Source organism: Magnolia sinica, chromosome 11 (assembly GCF_029962835.1).
Source record: "Magnolia sinica isolate HGM2019 chromosome 11, MsV1, whole genome shotgun sequence".
NCBI classification, from domain to species: domain Eukaryota; kingdom Viridiplantae; phylum Streptophyta; class Magnoliopsida; order Magnoliales; family Magnoliaceae; genus Magnolia; species Magnolia sinica.
In genome coordinates, this window is record NC_080583.1 from 61,095,419 (window position 1) to 61,115,376 (window position 19,958).

Genomic DNA, 19,958 nt, shown 5'->3' on the forward strand with positions numbered 1-19,958 from the left:
AAGTTTTTCTTTTCTAACACGCACTCACACCCACACACTCACACCACGGTGGGATTTCAGCGTAATGGGTATTCAGACCTATCGCCTTGTGTTGAAACTCTTACGAGTCTACCACTTAGGCATAAGAACACATGTGATTCATATCTCAAGTTGACTGCACCATATGAAACAGGGGTAGAAATGATGCCAACTGTTCAAACATTCATGGGATCATGGGGATTTTTCTAGTCCTATTCACCCCCCTCTAAGACATATAAGCTTGGCCATTTCACAAATATTAGCTACTCCCAAAAGTTTTTAATGATAGGTGTTCATTCCTGTCATGCCCTAAAATTCAGGTGCTGAGTGTGCACCTTCAGACTTAAGTTATGGTCCTTGACTTGTACACTTAGTGTACTTAAATCAGTGAGTCGCATTATTTAATAGAGGCATAATATAATTTGAATTCTATGTTCTCATTAACATTCATCAATACACTCATATCAATCACTAATACATTCACAAACATTCACCACCACACATTCATAATAATCATGAATACACGCTAAAATATTTCTATCCATCAAATTGAGACTTTTATTAAGTCATTGTTCAGAATCAAGTTTTTCAAAAATTATAAAATCTAAATTAGAAGTCATTTTAAAACAAAAATGAGAATAATAATAGAAAACACATGTCCCATTTAATTATTCCACTGATCCAACGAAGTAAGCTCGTCTTCGGTTAAATATGACCACTATTCTTATGGATCATCCACTAGTTTGGCTTCATGTACTTGCTCATGAGTTGTTGTATCTGCTTCAACTCCATATGTGACCTATCATTTTGTCTGCTCTATCTACATGCAAAGTTTGAGCCTTAATCTCACCAAGATAGCCAAAATGCCTTTTTTAATGACTCAAATCTATCTATAATTCAAATCAACGTGTATTAATGTCCCATGTGAGAACTGACCGGTAATTATAATGTTTATCTTATGATATTTCAAATGAATAGTTTATTTTGATATTCGGATGGTCCGTTTGGCGGATACAAACATAATAGAGAGGCAAATGAAGGGTTAAAATTTAAGTAATTGGATGGTTATGATAGTTATCATACTTAAGGGTTATTGTAGGTCAATTTTGTAAATGGATATGTATAAAGTAGTTTTTGAATGTGATATATGTTAGAAATATATATCGTTAGATTCAAGTGATTGGTTCACGGGTGTAAAATGCTTATATCATAGTTTTGATGGTAAGTTAAGTATATTTGTAAGTGGTGAACAAGATGAACGGATTCAAATTTTAATTTGATGTGTGAACAAGTGGATATGAATATCTAGTAGTTACTTTACTTTGATCAGGTAGTACAAAATCAAAGTGGGTGGTCAAATATCTTTATTTGATGGTGATAAGTTATATTAATAGTTAGTTTTAATGTACAGGTAAGAATACTAGGGTATTTGATGGTTTGTCCTATTAATCAACAGTTGAAAAGTACTTCCTATGGTTTAGATTAAAGTTTAACTATAAAACGGTTAAAATTAATGGATTTACAAGCGTACAGTTGAATAAGTTGTAATCATATATTCTTACGTATGGGTAAACTTGCACTCAAAATTTTGAATGGTTACAATTTCATGCTATTTGATGTGTGGTTCATTTGTACTTTGGATCTGCCTAATGTCTTAAAGGAGTTAGGGAAATAGATGAAGAGAATGGATATAATATATACATCCTATCTTTTTAGTAGGAAGCTGCAGCAAAATATGGCCTACTTCGGATGGAACACGAATTGCATCCTACCGTGCATGGATTAACTCAGTTTAGGTAGTGTCCCACCATAATGTATTTGTTCTATCGACATTGTCCATCCATCTTGCTAGATTATGTGCAAGAGCCCAAAATTGAGTCAAAGAAGTTTTTGTTATTTTTCATCCAAGTCTACACGACCTTATAAATATATTAGATGTGTCGATGCAGAGATGTGTTGAGGGTCAAATATTACATATTAGACCCCATTGATTGCATGGATTTACAATTATGATATTACTTAACGGCCTGAATTAATCATGTTTGTAATGAAGGGTGTGTTTACGAGCTTGAATGGGAAATGATGCTAAAAGCACAGATTTAACGGGCATCACCAAGGCATTGAACGGGACTCCATGGGACCGAGATCGAGGATTTACACACCAGAGATAAGAGAAATTCCAGCCACTCACTTTAAACAGGCCTGAAAAGAACGTCCAGAATGCAAGATCACAAGGTTCCTACCATCTGATTGGCTCGAAAATTTATACATGGCCTGAGGACCATAAATTAACCGTACACGTCGAATTTCAACTGTTATATCTCTGCAAAAGTGACCCAATGGGCAGATCATCCCATAAAACAGAGATTTGGGACCCACCTGATATCTGGATGCGCTCCAATTTTAGTTTCAACGGTATACATGAGGTGAAAAAGTGGATGGATGGATTGGATTTTGCATATACATCAAGGCGAGACCCACTTTATGAAGGTGGAGTGCACAGAAGCCGTGCACTCGCCGTGCACGGAGTGAACCAAGTCGGTCAGCAGGCGCTGACCCGACTTCCGTTTTCTGCTACACGAAACTGTGAAACAAGGACCTGCGGTCCATCCTTGTGGGCCACCATCGTAACTTAAAGGTCCGATTCGGACCGTCTATCAGAATTCTATAGGTCCTCTAACCATCGCCTAGGTGGTGGAATCCCGGAAGATGATGGATATTTGATTTCATCCGTTAAAACGGACGATAGATGGTGGAAGAAAAACATCGGTGGACCATACCAAAACTCAACAAAAACCAGCCCATTCTGACCGAAAAATCGAGAGGAATCTGATGGACGGGGTGGATTTCATCAGAAGCATCACTACGGGCCTCACCGAGAGTCCAGCGCCGACAGTTTTGGGCCCTGTTTACGCAGCCCGCGCGCGTCCGTGAAATCCGGGACTTGTGGGGCATTCCGTGATCTTTATCACTGACGGATTGCTGATCCAGACCGTCCAATGTGTCCACAGGGAGGCCAATAACCTAGCCAAGATTTCAGAAATGACAGATAGGTTGATATCGCGCCGTAAATACACTTCAAACGCAAGATGTTTTGCGCTCTCGCTGATCATGCGAACTCTGCTGCGTAAATAGTTGTCCGTCTCCCACCACGCAGCAACTTAGACTTCGGCATGAAGTCTTCACGTCCCAGCCGACCAGAATTCTATAAAGGAGAGAGGGAGAGAGAGAAAGGGGTCGGTTTTTGCTTGGACGATTGCAAGGGAGAGAGAAGAAGGCAATAGAGAGTTCGTTTTCTCTTCGATTTATTTTTTTATTTTATTTTATTTTTATTTTTAAGAGCGCTAGCCATCCATGTCTGGTGAACCTCTTAGCTAGGGCTAAGAGGTGAAGCTTGTAGTCCGATGGGAGAGACTTCGCTTCTCCCTATTGTTTAGGATGATGTTCATTTTTTCAAATTAAAAGGAATACTTTTAGTTATTTTTAATGGTTTGTTGTGACTGAAATTTTAAAAGATCTGCGATGGCTTTGAGTATTTCTTCCTCCTTTTGATGTTCATGACGTCAGGAAGCCCTGTTGTTCACCATCGTCTCATGGGCATGGTCGGATGGCGGTATCTTTCCTAACTTTCATGCATTGTTGATTGGTTGGTAATTAGTTTAATTCTGTTGTTTGCTTTGTCTCCTGGGCATGGTTTGATGATGGAATCCATTCGATTCATACACCTTTCATCTCGTGAAGACTAAATCAAGTAAGTTTAATTTCCATGATTCTTGATGTAGGCATAAGATCTCCCTGATCTCTTCAAGTGGATCTTCTGAATCCCTAGTTTCCTTCCTCTGAATTCCTTAAGTTTTAGATTAGTATTTCACTATTATTCCTCAAATTATAACTCAAATTAGATTTCACCTCATTCTAGTTTTAGTTCTAGTTAGTTTCAGACAACGTACAGATATCAGTCCCTTGGGATTCGACCTCGGTCTCACCGAGTTTATTACTACATCACAACCCTATACTTGGGGAGTGAACAAGTTTTTGGCGCCGTTGCCGGGGACTGACGGTTGCGATTCTCTGAAATTAATTAGGTTTAGAATTAGTTTAAGATTAGAATTTGACTAACTTTAGTTTTAGATTTTTTTTTTTGAACTAACTTGTTTTCTTGTTTTGTAGGATCCTGACATAAGTTTCTAAATTGGTAATTCCTTCCTAATTTCTCTACTTTTTCTACTTTTACAATTAGGGTTTAAATTTTAGAAATTTTCTAATTCTAGTATTTTCCTATTTTTAGGAAATAGTTTATTTTTAGAAACTTTCCTCTTTTTGTTTTTAGAAACTAGGTTAGTTATTTCCCTTTTTAGAAATTCTTTCTAATTTTAGCTCTTTTAGAATCTAATTTTGTTTCCTAATTTATTTTTAGAATTTTTTTTTTTTAGAAACTAACTTTCCTATTATGTAGGGTTTTAAGGTAGAAATTTCTAATTCGGTAAGCTTTCTCTCTACTTTCTATTTTCTAATTCTCTTTTAGTAATTTATTTTCTAGTTTAGGACTTTCTTCTTTTAGAAACTAGTTTACGTCTATCTTTCTTTTTAAGGATTTTCTAATTCTACACCTTCTCTTTAGAAACTGACTTGTTTGTTTTCTTTTGCAGGTCTTACTCCAATTTGGTAATTTCTTTCCAACTCTCCCTCTCTTTCTTTTTAGATTTTCTTTTCCTTTCTTAAGATTAGGCTTTAAATTTGATTGAGGGCTGCGAGTGTTTCATGCCCAAGTGGGCCCGTGACGACACTCGACGTCTCCTGACTGAAGGAGGATTAGTTGAGGGGTTGACTATCCATCGCAGGACTAGACACCACTCGAAATCCCCTGAGTTAATTGAAGTGATGGTTGGAAACCAACCTCTTCTACCCCAACCTAAGGTGGAGGACAGTCAGGATAAAAATGAGGTGTATCAAGCACCCCGCCACGTACCTTACGAGATTATTTACAACCAGCGGGGGTGAGTACGCCCTCATGCATGATTTTTTCTGAAAATACAGGACATATGGACATCAAGCCAGGGGTTATCCAACTCCTTCCTAAGTTCCATGGGCTTGAATCTGAAGAACCATATCTACATTTGAAAGAGTTTGATGAGATCAGAGCCACTTTATATTTTCAAAATGTGTCTGAGGACACAGTCAGGCTAAGACTCTTTCCTTTTTCCTTAAAAGAGAAGGCTAAGACGTGGTTACATTCACTGCGTCTTAGATTCATTGGCACATGGAATGATATGCAAAGGGAATTTATAAAGAAATTCTTTCCATATCATAAAATAATTACCCTTAGAAAAGCAATCATGAACTTCACTTAAAAGGAGGATGAAACGTTTTACCAATGTTAGGGAAGGTTCAAGGATTTGGTCAGTTCATGCCCACAACACAGCTTTGAAACGTGGCGCATTACAAATTTTTTCTATGATGGACTGACATCTTCCATGCGCCAAATGGTCGAGACAATGTGTAATGGAGAATTCATTAATAAAAATGTTGACGAGGTATGGGATTACCTCGATAGTCTTGCTGAAAAAACACAATCATGGGACTATTACCCAAAGTCGAACACTATGTCTAGGCCGACTCAATTAAAGGAGAAAGGTGGATTGTATCTCTTGAAAGAAGAGGATGATCTCAAGTGTAAAGTGACTACACTCATAAGAAAAGTTGAGGCCATGAAAGGAAAGAAGGATAAGGTTAATGAAAGTGTTTGTGGCATCTGTGATTGCAACATTCATACAACTGAAAATTATCCTACAATACCCGCCTTTCGAGAAGTGTTGAATGAACAATCCAATGCCGTAAATAATTATTAAAGACCTTTCAATAGACTAACCTCTAATACGTACAATCCTGGTTGGAAAAATCATCCAAACTTTAGTTGGAGAAATGGACAAACTGCTACCCTTCAAGGTTTCTTCAATCAAAATCCAAATCAAGGGAAACCTCAAGAAGAACCAGTTCAAAATTTCATGCAAGAGCTGACCCAGGCAATGCGAGACTTTATGCAAAAGATGGATTCACACATGAAGGTTATAGAAAAGGGGATGCTTCCTGCACAACCTCTCCCCAATCATAAACCACAATATGAGATAAGTGATTCCAACTCTTCAAATCAAATGGGACACGCTAAATCCATCACCACTCTTAGGAGTGGGAAGATCATTGATAAAACCCTTCTGGTTAGGCCCGAAAAGCCTCAAGAACTAGAAGAGGACAACAATAATGGATCTAGTGAGGCCCCACAAAAATTAGAACCGGAACTTCTAGAAAAGCCAGTTGCTCCATTTCCCCAACGGTTGGTTGCACCAAAACCTCTCTCTAACTCTCAGGATATCCTAGAGGTGTTGAAACAAGTGAAAGTCAACATTCCTCTACTTGATGTCGTAAAACAGATACCTTCATATGCCAAATTCCTGAAAGACTTATGCACGACCAAACGACGACAGAGTATTCAAAAGAAGATCTTCTTGACCGAGAAAGTGAGTGCCATCCTAAAGCAAGACATGCCACAGAAATTCAAAGATCCCGGTAGCCCAACCATATCATGTGTAATCGGGGACCATCGAATTGATCATGCACTTCTTGACTTAGGAGCGAGCGTCAATCTGATTCCCTACTCGGTATACAAACAGTTAGGTTTGGGTGAATTAAAACCCACCCTAACCACACTACAACTTGCTGATCGCTCTGTTCGTGTACCAAGAGGGATAATTGAGGATGTGTTGGTCCAAGTTGATAGATTTTACTACCCTGTAGATTTTATCATCCTGGACACCGAACCCATCAATAACATGAGCACTCAGATTCCCATCATTCTTGGTCGCCCATTCCTTGCCACTTCAAACGTAATTATCAATTGCAGGAATGGTGTCATGACTATGTCTTTTGAGAATATGACATTGGAGTCAAACATCTTTTTCAATAACGGCAGAAACTTAGAGGATGATGACGATTTCCACGACATTAACATGATTGACTCTTTAGTGGAAGATACGACACCTTTGACCTTATCCAGATGTGCCTGGCCCACTCCCATGATTTTGATGATGACATGATTAGGGAGACGTGTGCCTTGCTTGATACTGCACTGGTACTTGAAGTTAACCGGTGGAGGCCACAATTTGAAGAGTTGCCCCAAACTGATGTAGTGCCTCTACCGTCTAACCTCAAGCCACCGAAGCTTGACCTAAAACCTTTGCCCAACGATTTGAAATATGTCTATTTAGGTCAAGATGAGACATACCCGGTGGTGATCTCTGCCCACCTAGAGAACGAACAGGAGAGTATGCTCATATCCACTCTCATTAAGCATAAGGGAGCCCTTGGATGGACGATTGCGGACCTCAAGGGAATTGACCCTTCGATTTATACTCACCGCATCTATCTTGAGGATAATGCGAAGATCTCTCGGCAACCACAATGTAGACTAAATCCAAACATGAAGGAAGTGGTTAAGACCGAGGTTCTCAAACTATTGGACGTGGGTATCATATACCCTATATCTGATAGTCAATGGGTGAGTCCAACTCAAGTGGTCCCTAAGAAGTCCGGAATCACGATCGTAGCTAATGCTAATAATGAACTCGTGCCAACTAGAGTCACTACTGGTTGGAGAATATGCATTGACTACAGGAAGTTGAATACTGTCACGAGGAAAGATCACTTTCCTTTACCATTCATTGATCAGATCCTGGAAAGGTTAGCTGGTCATTCCTATTACAGTTTTTGACGGGTATTCGGGCTACAACCGGATAAAGATAGCCCCTAAAGATCCAGAAAAAGATCACATTTACATGTCCCTACGGCACCTTTGCCTCATCGAAGGATGCCATTCGGACTATGTAATGCCCCCGCCACCTTTCGCGATGTATGCTTAGTATCTTTTCGATATGGTGGGGCAATATCTAGAGGTCTTCATGGATGATTTTTATTTTTCGTTCCATCTTTCCGCAAGTGCTTGGAAAGTCTTAAATGTGTGCTGTTGAAAAGATGTGAAGAAAAGAACTTGGTACTTAATTGAGAGAAGTGCCATTTCATGGTTCAAGGGAATTGTCCTTGGGCATATCATCCCGTCCAAGGGAATCGAGGTAGATAAGGCAAAAATCGATCTTATCTCTAACTTACCTCCACCCAAGAACATCGAGACGTGCGATCCTTCCTAGGACACGCAGATTTTACAGCGATTCATAAAGGACTTTAGTCTCCTCTCTCATCCTGTATGTAATCTTCTTTAAAAGGATGCTCCGTACGAGTGGACTGAGCAATGTCGGAAGCTTTCACCAAGCTTAAGGGCACGTTAACCACGCACCTATCATGCGGCCACCCGATTGGAGCCTTCCTTTTGAGCTTATGTGCGACGCTTGATTATGCTCTTGGGGCGGTTCTAGGCCGGAGAAAGGATAAGAGACCCTACGTCATTCATTACGCGAGTAGGACTTTAAATCCAGCCCAAGTAAACTACTCAACTACGGAAAAAGAACTCTTAGCCGCAGATTCGCCTTGGACAAATTTAGGTCCCACCGATCGGATCCAAGATCATTATCTATACAGATCATGCGGCATCAAGTATCTTCTTTCTAAGAATGATTCTAAGCCCCGCCGATACGATGGATCCTCCTACTCTAGGAAATTGACCTAGAAATAAAAGATAAAAAGGGAGTAGAGAACGTAGTGGCTGACCATCTTTGTCGCCTTAATCCCTCTGATTCCCTTGAAACGACACATATCAATGACATGTTCCCTGATGAACAATTGTTCAGATTCTCTCATTCACCTTGGTTCGCTGATATTGCTAATTATCTTGCCTCAGGTTCCATACCGACACATTGGACTGCGCAAGATAAGAAGAAAATTTTCACCAAGGTGCGTAACTTTTTCTGGGACGATCTATATTTGTTTAAATATTGCCCAGACCAAATCCTGAGGAGATGTGTGCCAGACGATGAGCATCAAAGTATCATCTCCTTTTGTCACTCACAGGCCTGTGGTGGTCACTTTTCTGCCAAAAAAATCGCAGCCAAGATTTTACAGTGTGACTTTTATTGGCCCACTATGTTCAGGGAAACTCATGAGTTTTGTAAGGCTTGTGAGCGTTGTCAAAAATTGGGAGCATTATCTCGTCGAAATATGATGCCTTTGAATCACATCCTAATTATAGAAGCATTTGACTGTTGGGGCATCGATTTCATGGGACCATTCCCCCAATCATTTGGAAATTTGTATATTTTGCTCGCCGTAGATTATGTCACTAAATGGGTTGAAGTAATTCCGTGCCAAAATAATGACCATCGCATGGTCATTAAATTCTTAAAAGAGAACATCCTTTCGCGGTTCGGGATGCCTCGAGCCATCATTGGTGATGGGGGCTCACACTTTTGTAATAGACCATTCGAGAGCTTAATGAAGAAATACGGTATCTCTCATAAGGTGAGTACCCCATACCATCCACAAACAAGTGGACAAGCTGAGATTTTCAATAAGGAGATCAAACATATCCTAAAGAAAACGGTTAACCCTGATCGTAAGGATTGGTCAATCCGATTGACTGACGCCTTATGGGCATACCGTACTGCTTTTAAAACCCCTATTGGAATGTCTCCCTTTAGACTTGTCTATGAGAAAGCTTGTCACTTACCTGTGGAGTTGAAACATAAAGCGTACTGGGCGATGAAAAATCTGAATTTCAATCTAGACAACGCTGGCTCGCTACGTAAACTTCAATTAAATGAACTTGAAGAAATCCGGAACGATGCGCACGAGAACTTGAGAATTTACAGAGACAAAATGAAGGTGTTTCATGACCAACGTATTCTACGAAAATCATTCACACCTGGTCAGAAAGTCCTTTTGTATAATTCTCGATTACATCTCTTTCCAGGTAAGCTTCGATCTCGTTGGACCGGCCCTTACATTGTTGTTACTGTTTTTCCTCATGGGGCCGTTGAGATAAGAGATCCCGACAATGGCAAGGAGTTTAAAGTCAATGGACATCGATTGAAACCATTTGTCGAGAAATTTGATTCAGAGGACATGTCCATGCCCCTGACTGCTCCTGTTTACCAGGATTGATCTCCTAGTCTGATGGAGGTATAGGTAGGTTTATCGCTTTCATAGGACTAGGGTAGTTGCTTTATTTGTCTGGCTGAAGACGGTAAACTTAGCGCTCCTGGGAGGCAACCCAGCTCTTCATTTCATTTCGTTTTTATCATTAGTTAGTTCAATGTTTGTGGGTAACATTACTGCAAACCCTCACGAGACTACAACTCGTCCACTAGGGGCAACCTAGGGGTTTAAAGGCTTGTTGCATACGCTAAATGCAATCGAGAGCACCTACGAAAGTGGTATAGGTAGGATTTTATTTTTGTTATTTTTGTGTTGCCTTCTCTCTCGTGCTGACTGACGCCCATGCTGCGATCTCTTGGAAAGTGTCTCTCGATTCATCATCCAGGTACTATCTTCCCATCACTTCATATTTACTTTTCGTTGTCCCAAGTGCATTGCATGCTCATATCTTTTACATTGAGGACAATGTAGATTTTAGGTTGGGGGTGGGAGATTAGGTGACCTAATCAGCATTTTCTTGGTCTTGAACAAAAATTGTGAAAATTTTTAATTTTTCTGGACTTTCTTGTGAATTCGAAGTGATTTTGACAGCCATCTTGGATTTAGAATTACAAGATAAGTGATGCTGGAAATTTATGACTCTTGGATTCAGCTATTTGTTAGATTTCACAGTTAAGTTCGAACTATTAATCCATGGTTAGAGGTTTTAAATAATGATTGAATCATGATTTCACGAAACACATCTCGCTTGCACATTAAGGGTTCAGTTCGATATTAAAGGATTAACTTGGTGATCACTAAGTTGGAAAGGATTGGGCGAACGGTCTACACCATGGGTTTGCTCCCTATAGGTGTAGATTTAATTCCCCATGGATGATATGTGAAAAAGTTGGGTGCACAGTCTTCACTATGGGTTTGCTCCCTATAAGTGCAGATTCGATTCCCCTGCTCATCGATGGAAAAATTAGAAGTTGGTAGGTTGATCTATGGGGCAAGTTTTGGGTTTAGGTTTTGGTGGCATGAATTCTCTTATGAGTTGCCAATGATATCACGAAATAGAGAAGTGAACCTTAACAATAAAGTGGAGATTACATCATACACTCATGGAACTCAATGATTAGAATTTTTCTAATTAATGAAATAATACTTTGAACTTGATCATGAAGTTTACCGTGTGCCCAAGTCTAGGAGAAAGTAATACCCAACATTCATGAATCTGAGAATTCTCATAACTGAATTATTCTGCAAAAATCACTCAAGTTTATAGAAGTTGTTCTGTAATTCTCAATTTATTTTTCGCATACCTTGCTCGGGACTAGCAAGATGCTGGCTGGGGGTTGTGTTGAGGGTCAAATATTGCATATTAGACCCCATTGATTGCATGGATTTACGATTATTATATTGCTTAATGGCCTGAATTAATCGTGTTTGTAATGCAGGGTGTGTCTACAAGCACGGACTGAAAAGGATGCTAAAAGCATAGATTTGACGCTCTGGCATCACCAAGGCATTGGACGGGACTCCATGGGACCAAGATCGAGGATTTACACATTAGAGATCAGAGAAATTCCAGCCATTCACTTCAAACAGGCCTGAAAAGAACGTCCAGAATGCAAGATCACAAGGTTCCTACCATCTGATTGGCTCGAAAATTTATACATGGCCTGAGGACCATAAATTAACCGTACACGTCGAATTTCAACTGTTATATCTCTGCAAAAGTGACCCAATGGGCAGATCATCCCATAAACCGATGATTTCAGGCTTACCTGATATCTGGATGCGCTCCAATTTTAGTTTCAACGGTATACATGAGGTGAAAAAGTGGATGGATGGATTGCATTTTGCATATACATCAAGGCGAGACCCACTTTATGAAGGTGGAGTGCACAGAAGTCGTGCACTCGCCGTGCACGGAGTGAACCAAGTCGGTCAGCAAGTGCTGACCCGACTTCCGTTTTCTGCTACACGAAACCGTGAAACAGGGACCTGCGGTCCATCCTTGTGGGCCACCATCGTAACTTAAAGGTCCGATCCGGACCGTCTATCAGAATTCTATAGGTCCTCTAACTATCGCCTAGGTGGTGGAATCCCGGAAGATGATGGATATTTGATTTCATCCGTTAAAACGGACGATAGATGGTGGAAGAAAAACATCGGTGGACCACACCAAAACTCGACAAAAACCAGCCCATTCTGACCGAAAAATCGAGAGGAATCTGATGGACGGGGTGGATTTCATTAGAAGCATCACTACAGGACCCACCGAGAGTCCAGCGCCGACAGTTTTGGGCCCTGTTTACGCAGCCCGCGTGCGTCCGTGAAATTCGGGACTTGTGGGGCATTCCATGATCTTTATCACTGACGGATTGCTGATCCAGACCGTCCAATGTGTCCACAGGGAGGCCAATGACCTAGCTAAGATTTCGAAAATGGCAGATAGGTTGATATCGCGCCGTAAATACACTTCAAACGCAAGATGTTTTGCGCTCTCGCTACGCATGCGAACTCTGCTGCGTAAACAGTTGTCCGTCTCCCACCACGCAGCAACTTAGACTTCGGCATGAAGTCTTCACGTCCCAGCCGACCGGAATTCTATAAAGGAGAGAGAGGGAGAGAGAGAAAGGGAGCTTAGCTTGGTTTGGATGATTGAAAGAGAAGTCAGGGACGTGGAGTTGGACGTGGAAGGTGTGGCTGCACGTGAGCAGAGGGAGAGAGATCTGGTTTTTCTCTTGTCTGGCTGAACCTCTTAGCTAGGGCTAAGAGGTGAAGCTTGTAGTCTGATGGGAGAGACTTTGCTTGTGCCTATTGTTTAGACTGACTGATGTTGATTTTTGTTCAAATTAAAAGGAATACTTTCAGTTATTTTTAATGGTTTGTTGTGACTGAAATTACAATAGATCTGCGATGGTTTTGAGTATTTCTTCCTCCTTTTGATATTTATGACGTCAGAAAGCCCTGTTATTCACCATCGTCTCCTGGGCATGGTTGGATGGCGGTATCCTTCCTAACTTTCATGCATTGTTGATTGGTTGGTAATTCGTTTAATTCTGTTGTTTGCTCTGTCTCCTGGGCATGGTTTGATGATGGAATCTATTCTAATTCATATACCTTTCATCTCGTGAAGACTAAAATCAAGCAAGTTCAGTTTGATTTCCATGATTCTTGATGCAGGCATAAGATCTCCCTGATCTCTACAAGTGGATCCTCTGAATCCCTAGTTTCCTTCCTCTGAATTCCTTAAGTTTTAGATCAGTATTTCACTATTATTCCTCAAATTACAATCGATTTAGATTTCATCTTGGTCTAGTTTTAGTTCTGGTTAGTTTCAGACAACGTACAGGTATCAGTCCCTTGGGATTCGACCTCGGTCTCACCGAGTAAATATATTAGATGGCAAATAAATATCACAATGGGCCTCAGGAAGTTTTTTATGGAGGGCATCATTATCACAAGTACTTTCGTTGGTTTGGTCTACCTGAGCCTCAAATCGGCCTTATTTTTGGGCTCATACCCTAAAACGATGTGGCAAAATGGATGAACGGTATGCATAAAACACATGCATCACAGTGGTCTTCATAGAGCCTCTGCTCGGACTGAGTCCATTTGTTAAGGGCAGGAGGCAATCGAAATCTAGTTGGATGGGTGATATCTAAACATGTCTACGAAGGTTTTAAACCATCTAATAAGTGGACCACTTATGGACAATTAATAAAGAACTCCGCTATGTTTAAGAAGAAAGGCAAAAGAGGTGATATTTACAATTGGGATTTGATTTGCAGAATCACACAGATATAGATCTAGGATAGCAATCCAAGAGCACTAAGCAATCATAAGAGAACACAAAGATTTAACGTGGAAAACCCTTGCGGGAAAAAACTATGGCACAAAGCGACAGATCTTCACTACGAAAGTAAAAATTACAAAGAGAGAAGACTTACCTAATTCGAACAACCTTGATTCTCACCCTTGCTACACCCTTTGCAAACCCTAGAAAGCCTTAGAATACCTTAGAAAAGGCCCTAGGAGGTCATATTTATTGTTTAGGTAACCCCCCTTTCTCATCGACTTGGAATAGTCCAGAAACTACCTCAAATTTACGCAATTCACGCGTGGTCTGCGTAACCTTCGACTAGTCGAAGCAGGGCTTCAACCAGTCAAAGCTTAGACTAGTTGAGCCTGACCTTCGACTGGTCGAGGATTACGAAAATTTCAAACTTTTTCAGATTTAAGACATCTTTTAACAACAATCTCTACCATGTCTTCAATCTTCAAACGTGTAGCTTCTTGCCCTCTTCTCTTATCTCTGCCTTACATCATAGCTCTATTAATGCTTCTCATGCACAATCCGTCCTCCTTTTATGCCATCACCAAGACCAAATAAGTTGCATAAAACTTGACTTGACCTGAGACTTATACCCTTGCGACCCAGCCGTCACCGCGGTTCTAGCGCCGTGTCTCGTGCGCCAATCCGATACCCAGGCTAGGAGATGTGGGCCCGTGTTTATTTTGAGAAAAACGTTGCGCATTACAAATTCCTAGAGAATCTCTACCAAACATCACATCAATCCATTAATCAATCAATCAATCAAGTACAAGCAACCCAACCCATCCCTCTTCACCTAAAGTCAACTCTCAGTCAAGTACACATCCATCACCCATCACTCATCTCTCACCCATCACACCCATCCCTCTCCCTTACAACCTCTCTCTCTCTCTCTCTCCCTCTCCCCTACCATTCTTCAAAGCAACCATGAGGAGAGGAAACGTCCATGAGAGGAGAGCTTTATGTGTAACCCACTTTCTACCCCAAGATCCTCACCATCCAACCCTTCAACTCTCATCATCTACCATCAAAGAAGAAGCCGAGGAGTTTAGCTTGCCATGAATCTAAGAAGAAGAGTAAACGGTGGGTGATTTGTAGGTTAGATTGTGTTTTTGATGATGAGCCAAGTGGGGCCTACCGATTGATGGTATGGATCCTATTTGGGACCCATCTTGATGTATGCTTTGTATCATGTATTGAGGGACCGATAGTGGCGGGGCCCCTCCATCACACGATATTTTTATCTCTCTTCTTCTTTCTCTCTCCTTTTAGAATGATGGCCCACCTTGATGGATGGATTAGCTCCACACCGTTCGATCATGTGGCCCACCTCGTTGCTTCCCATTTTTGGGTAAACCCTGGATGAAGGGAACCACAAATATCAGTTTGGTCTAAACTGTGGTGGGCCACTACGTGGACCCACCTTGCATGTGTACATCCTCACCGTCTAGCACTCTGGATGGTGGGACCCACTTTATGTATGGATTGTATATCTAGTCCATCCATCAATGGACGTCCAGAGCTTGGACGATTTAAGAAAACATGGGATGACGCATGTGTTGCTCTCACATCGCCCAGTAAGGGACGGTGCTGGGGCACACATGATGTAAGGGTTTTATCAGCACTGTCCACCATCCATAAGACAGTGGGGGCCACCTTTTTATATGTGTTTTACATCCAGGCCGTCCGTCTAGGCCTGGATGCTGGACGTTGGTAATATACACACACACACACACACACAATACATATATACATATATATATAAAATATACATATGATATATATATATACAATACATATATGTGATGGTGGGCCCCACATGGGCTAGCTGGTGTACTGATGTCACCAAGCTTTAAGGGTCCCACCATGTGGGTGTTTCATCCAGACTGTCCATCTGGACAGTGGCCTGGCCACACGCAGCAGCTATATAGCTGTTGCACCACGTCAGCAAGTTCTGTGTGGGACCCACAGTAGATGTCTGTGTTACATCCAACCGACCATCCAATTAGTGAGCTCATCTTAAGGCTTGAGATTAAAAATAAGATAGATCTATTTATCAAGTGGACCACACTGCCAAAAATAGTGGGGATTGAACGCCTACCATTGAAATCTTTTTGGGAGAACATATGTTTTGGATCAGTATGAAATTTGTTTTCCCACTTAATTCAGGTCTTTGTGACCTTATGAACAGATTGGATGGAAATAAACGTTATGGTGGGCCCCCGGCCTGGTGAATTGTTTAACAGTGAAAATCATTATCTCCACTGTTATTTGTGGTATGGTTCAAGTGATCTTCCGTTATGATTCATTTAGGTAATGCTCAAAAATGATCTTTAAAATAGATGAATGGTGTAGATGGTGTGGGCCATGTATTGCGGCCCATTTGATATATATGAGGCCCATGTGATGCGGCCCACTTGATGTATATAAAGCCCGTTGATGCGGTCCACTTGATGTACTTGTGGCCCATCCATGAGGCCCACCTTGATGTATTTGTGGCCCATTCGTGAGGCCCAATGTGATGTATTTATGGCCCATTTGTTAAGGCCCAATGTGATGTATTTGTGGCCCATCCGTTAAGGCCCACCTTGATGCAATTGCGGCCCATTTAGTGAGGCCCATTATGATGTATATTAGGCCCGTGTGAGAGGCCCATTGCGATGTATATGAGGCCCATATAATGCGGCCCATTGTGACATGTATTAGGCCCATGTGATGCAGCCCATTGCGATGTATATTAGGCCCGTGTGAGAGGCCCATTGCGATGTATATGAGGCCCTTGTAATGCGGCCCATTGTGACGTGTATTAGGCCCATATGATGCGGCCCATTATGATGTATATTAGGCCCGTGTGAGAGGCCCATTGCGATGTATATAAGGTCCATGTAATGCGGCCCATTGTGACGTGTATTAGGCCCACAAGTAAGGCACGATGTGATGTATATTAGGCCCGTGTGAGAGGCCCATTGCGATGTATATAAGGTCCATGTAATGCGGCCCATTGTGACGTGTATTAGGCCCATGTGATGCAGCCCATTGTGATGTGTTGAGGCCCATGCAATGCGGCTTACTTGATGTAATGCGGCCTTAGATGAGATCCGATGTGATGAATGAGAGGCCCATATGTTGAGGCCCAATGTGTTGTATATGTGGACCTTGAGTGAGGCCCATGGTGATGTATATTAGGCCCTTGTGCGAGGCCTTGGGTCCACTATACGTTTGGCTCTATTTGGGCCACTTCTTGGGAGCAATGTTGGTTAAATGTCCACATTGATGGGCAATGATGGTTAAATATCCACATTGTGACCTTTCCTTAGGCCTTGTTAGGCCCATTTTCATTGATGCCGATTATCGATGTTGATTATCGGTGCCGATTATCGATACAGATTATGAGTATGTGACAGCATAGCATTATGATACATGCCCATACGCATCATCTGCATGTTTGTTATGAAACATGGTTGACCATTGCATATGTCATAGGGAATGTTGTTTATGGGACTCCCTGATAGGCAGCGTTGTCCCAAATGAGCGCACGGTATGCAGAGGATTGTTGCATGATTGGACTGTGTGACTCATGCATCTCGCATTTCGAGGTATGACTACTGTGCGCCCTATCAACATTAAGTCTGTAGCCTTCACAGACATGTCTTGGATGGCCAGATGGGATACCAAAAATCTGTTACTAGCATCGGAGCGCCATAGAAGTCCCTAGGTGAAAATTTCTAAACCTTCGTGGCCAAAAGACGCTCCAATGTCTAAACCGAGTGGATATACATGAGTGCATGAGGGCCGTATATCAGTAGGCCGCGTCTCCCACTATGTCGTGGTTGGTTGGAAGGGGTGTGACCTTACCCGCCTGAGTGAGGGGCATTATATAGGTTGAGTTTGATCAGCTTGAGGAATGGGTCCGCTATCAACGAGCCGAGCCCGATATTGGCAAGCAGATAGTGAGGTCTCTTCCACTTACCCAGTTGTGTGCTCGGATAGGGACAACAAACTAGCGTAGAGTGTACTAGACCCTGGTGATGATCCTAGAGATGTATAGTATTGATATATGGACTTACTAAGCATAAGTTGGGATTTCAGTTGGGGCACGCGACTAACCTAAGATCAAGAGTCTACCACATTGAGTCTGACTATCTAAATTTAAGTATGTGACTGGTTTGGATAGAAGCCCCTTGCGATGGACCCCGTAGCCTACAATACTACGTATTATCATCCCGATTTCACACTCCAGCTTGGTCATTTCATTCGCACCGCATATTGCATTACATCCATAACATATGGTATTCTGGGTTGTTGCGTTTCTACATTTATATGGCGTAGATGATCCTGATGGTATTTGTGGACTCATTAGGATTTGTATAGTGCATTGCATCCTCAATATATAATATTTGGCTTACTATGTCTCCCCATTGCATAGCTGATCTACATTGCTTCCTCAGTATGTGATATTGGCCTATTATGTTTTTGCATTGCATAGCCTGGATAAGGTTGATAATATTTATGGACTTACCAACATGTTTTCGCATTACTCTGATATCTATATGCTTTGCACGTGCATCGCACACACTTACACTACCCTCTAAGCTTTCTATGAGTTTATGCATGATAGATGCATGTAGGTGGCATTAGGTCGCAATAGTGTTGAGCTTAGAGCGTGCAGCTGTCTTCTGGAGCTTTGATTATTGATATATATGTATTTCCCTTTCAACACTGTATTCAACTGTTTCTATTAGTGGATATGTGATGATGATGTTGCCTTTGTGTTTACGATTTGGGTAAACTTGTGGTTATGCTTCTTATGAGATAAATGTACATTAAAAAAATCCTCCTTATAGGATCCAGGGATCGAAATCTGGCGTATGTGCGCTGGGAGCCGAGAATGGGGTACTACGGAGGCTGTCGGCACTGGATTCAGCGATCGAAAATTCTGTGAGCCCGGTTTCCGAGTTTGGGGCGTGACATCTTATCTTTTATCTCTGCGTCACATCATAACTTCTCGTGCACACTCTGTCCTTCTTGTTCGTCATTGCCAAGCCTAGAGAAGTTGCATAGAACTTGAACTTCTTTGTAAGAGCGACCTTGGTGAGCATGTCTGCCGGATTCATGCTGGTGTGAATCTTCTCCAGGGTTATGCCTCATTCCTCAAGCACCTGTCGAATAACATGGACATCCAACTAATTACTCCTCCCACTAGTACAAACGAATAACCTGAAGTCGACTTCCTCGAATCCATACTGCCTACGTAATTTGAATCCACATACCTTTCCAACTTTATTCCCGTCTTCTCAAAGTTAAGACGTAGTCTTCTGTATCATTTCACCTCCACCCAATATTGCTTGCCGAGGTATTTGCTCATAAACTGGTTGCTCATGAAATCACCAGTTTAACATAGACCATGGTATGCACTACTAACCGCATTCGAATAAGGCTCATGAGACATATGCTGCTTTTCCTCATCTGTTTTGTGACATGTCCTGAGGAAAACCTTGAATTGAGCTGCGTAGGTAATGCTCACCGGCTTTGCCTGGTCCATCACATCCTTAATCAATACCTATACAAGGTATTCTACCTGTGATTACCAAAACCTGCTCCTCTTCCAGTCTCTATGAATATCACTGCCAAGAACCTTCTTTGCAGCCCCTCGATCATTCACCCTGAATGTCCTACTTAACTGAGTCTTTAGTACATTGATTTCAGATAAGTCATGGTTGGTGATCTACATGTCATCAATATATAATTCCCAACTCACCATAAAGGAATCAAATTTATACCACTGCCTAGGCAACAGGTCGTGCAACAACCTCTTGCAAACTTGTTCACTCCCAAGTATAGGGTTGTGATGTAGTAATAAACTCGGTGAGACCGAGGTCAAATTCACAGGAACTGAACCTGTACGTTATCTCAAACTAAGTAGAACTAGAACTACGATAAGATGAAATCTAAATCGTAAAAGGAAGGGAATAATTGTGAATAAATTAACTAAAATTTATAAAATCAAAGGTAGGAA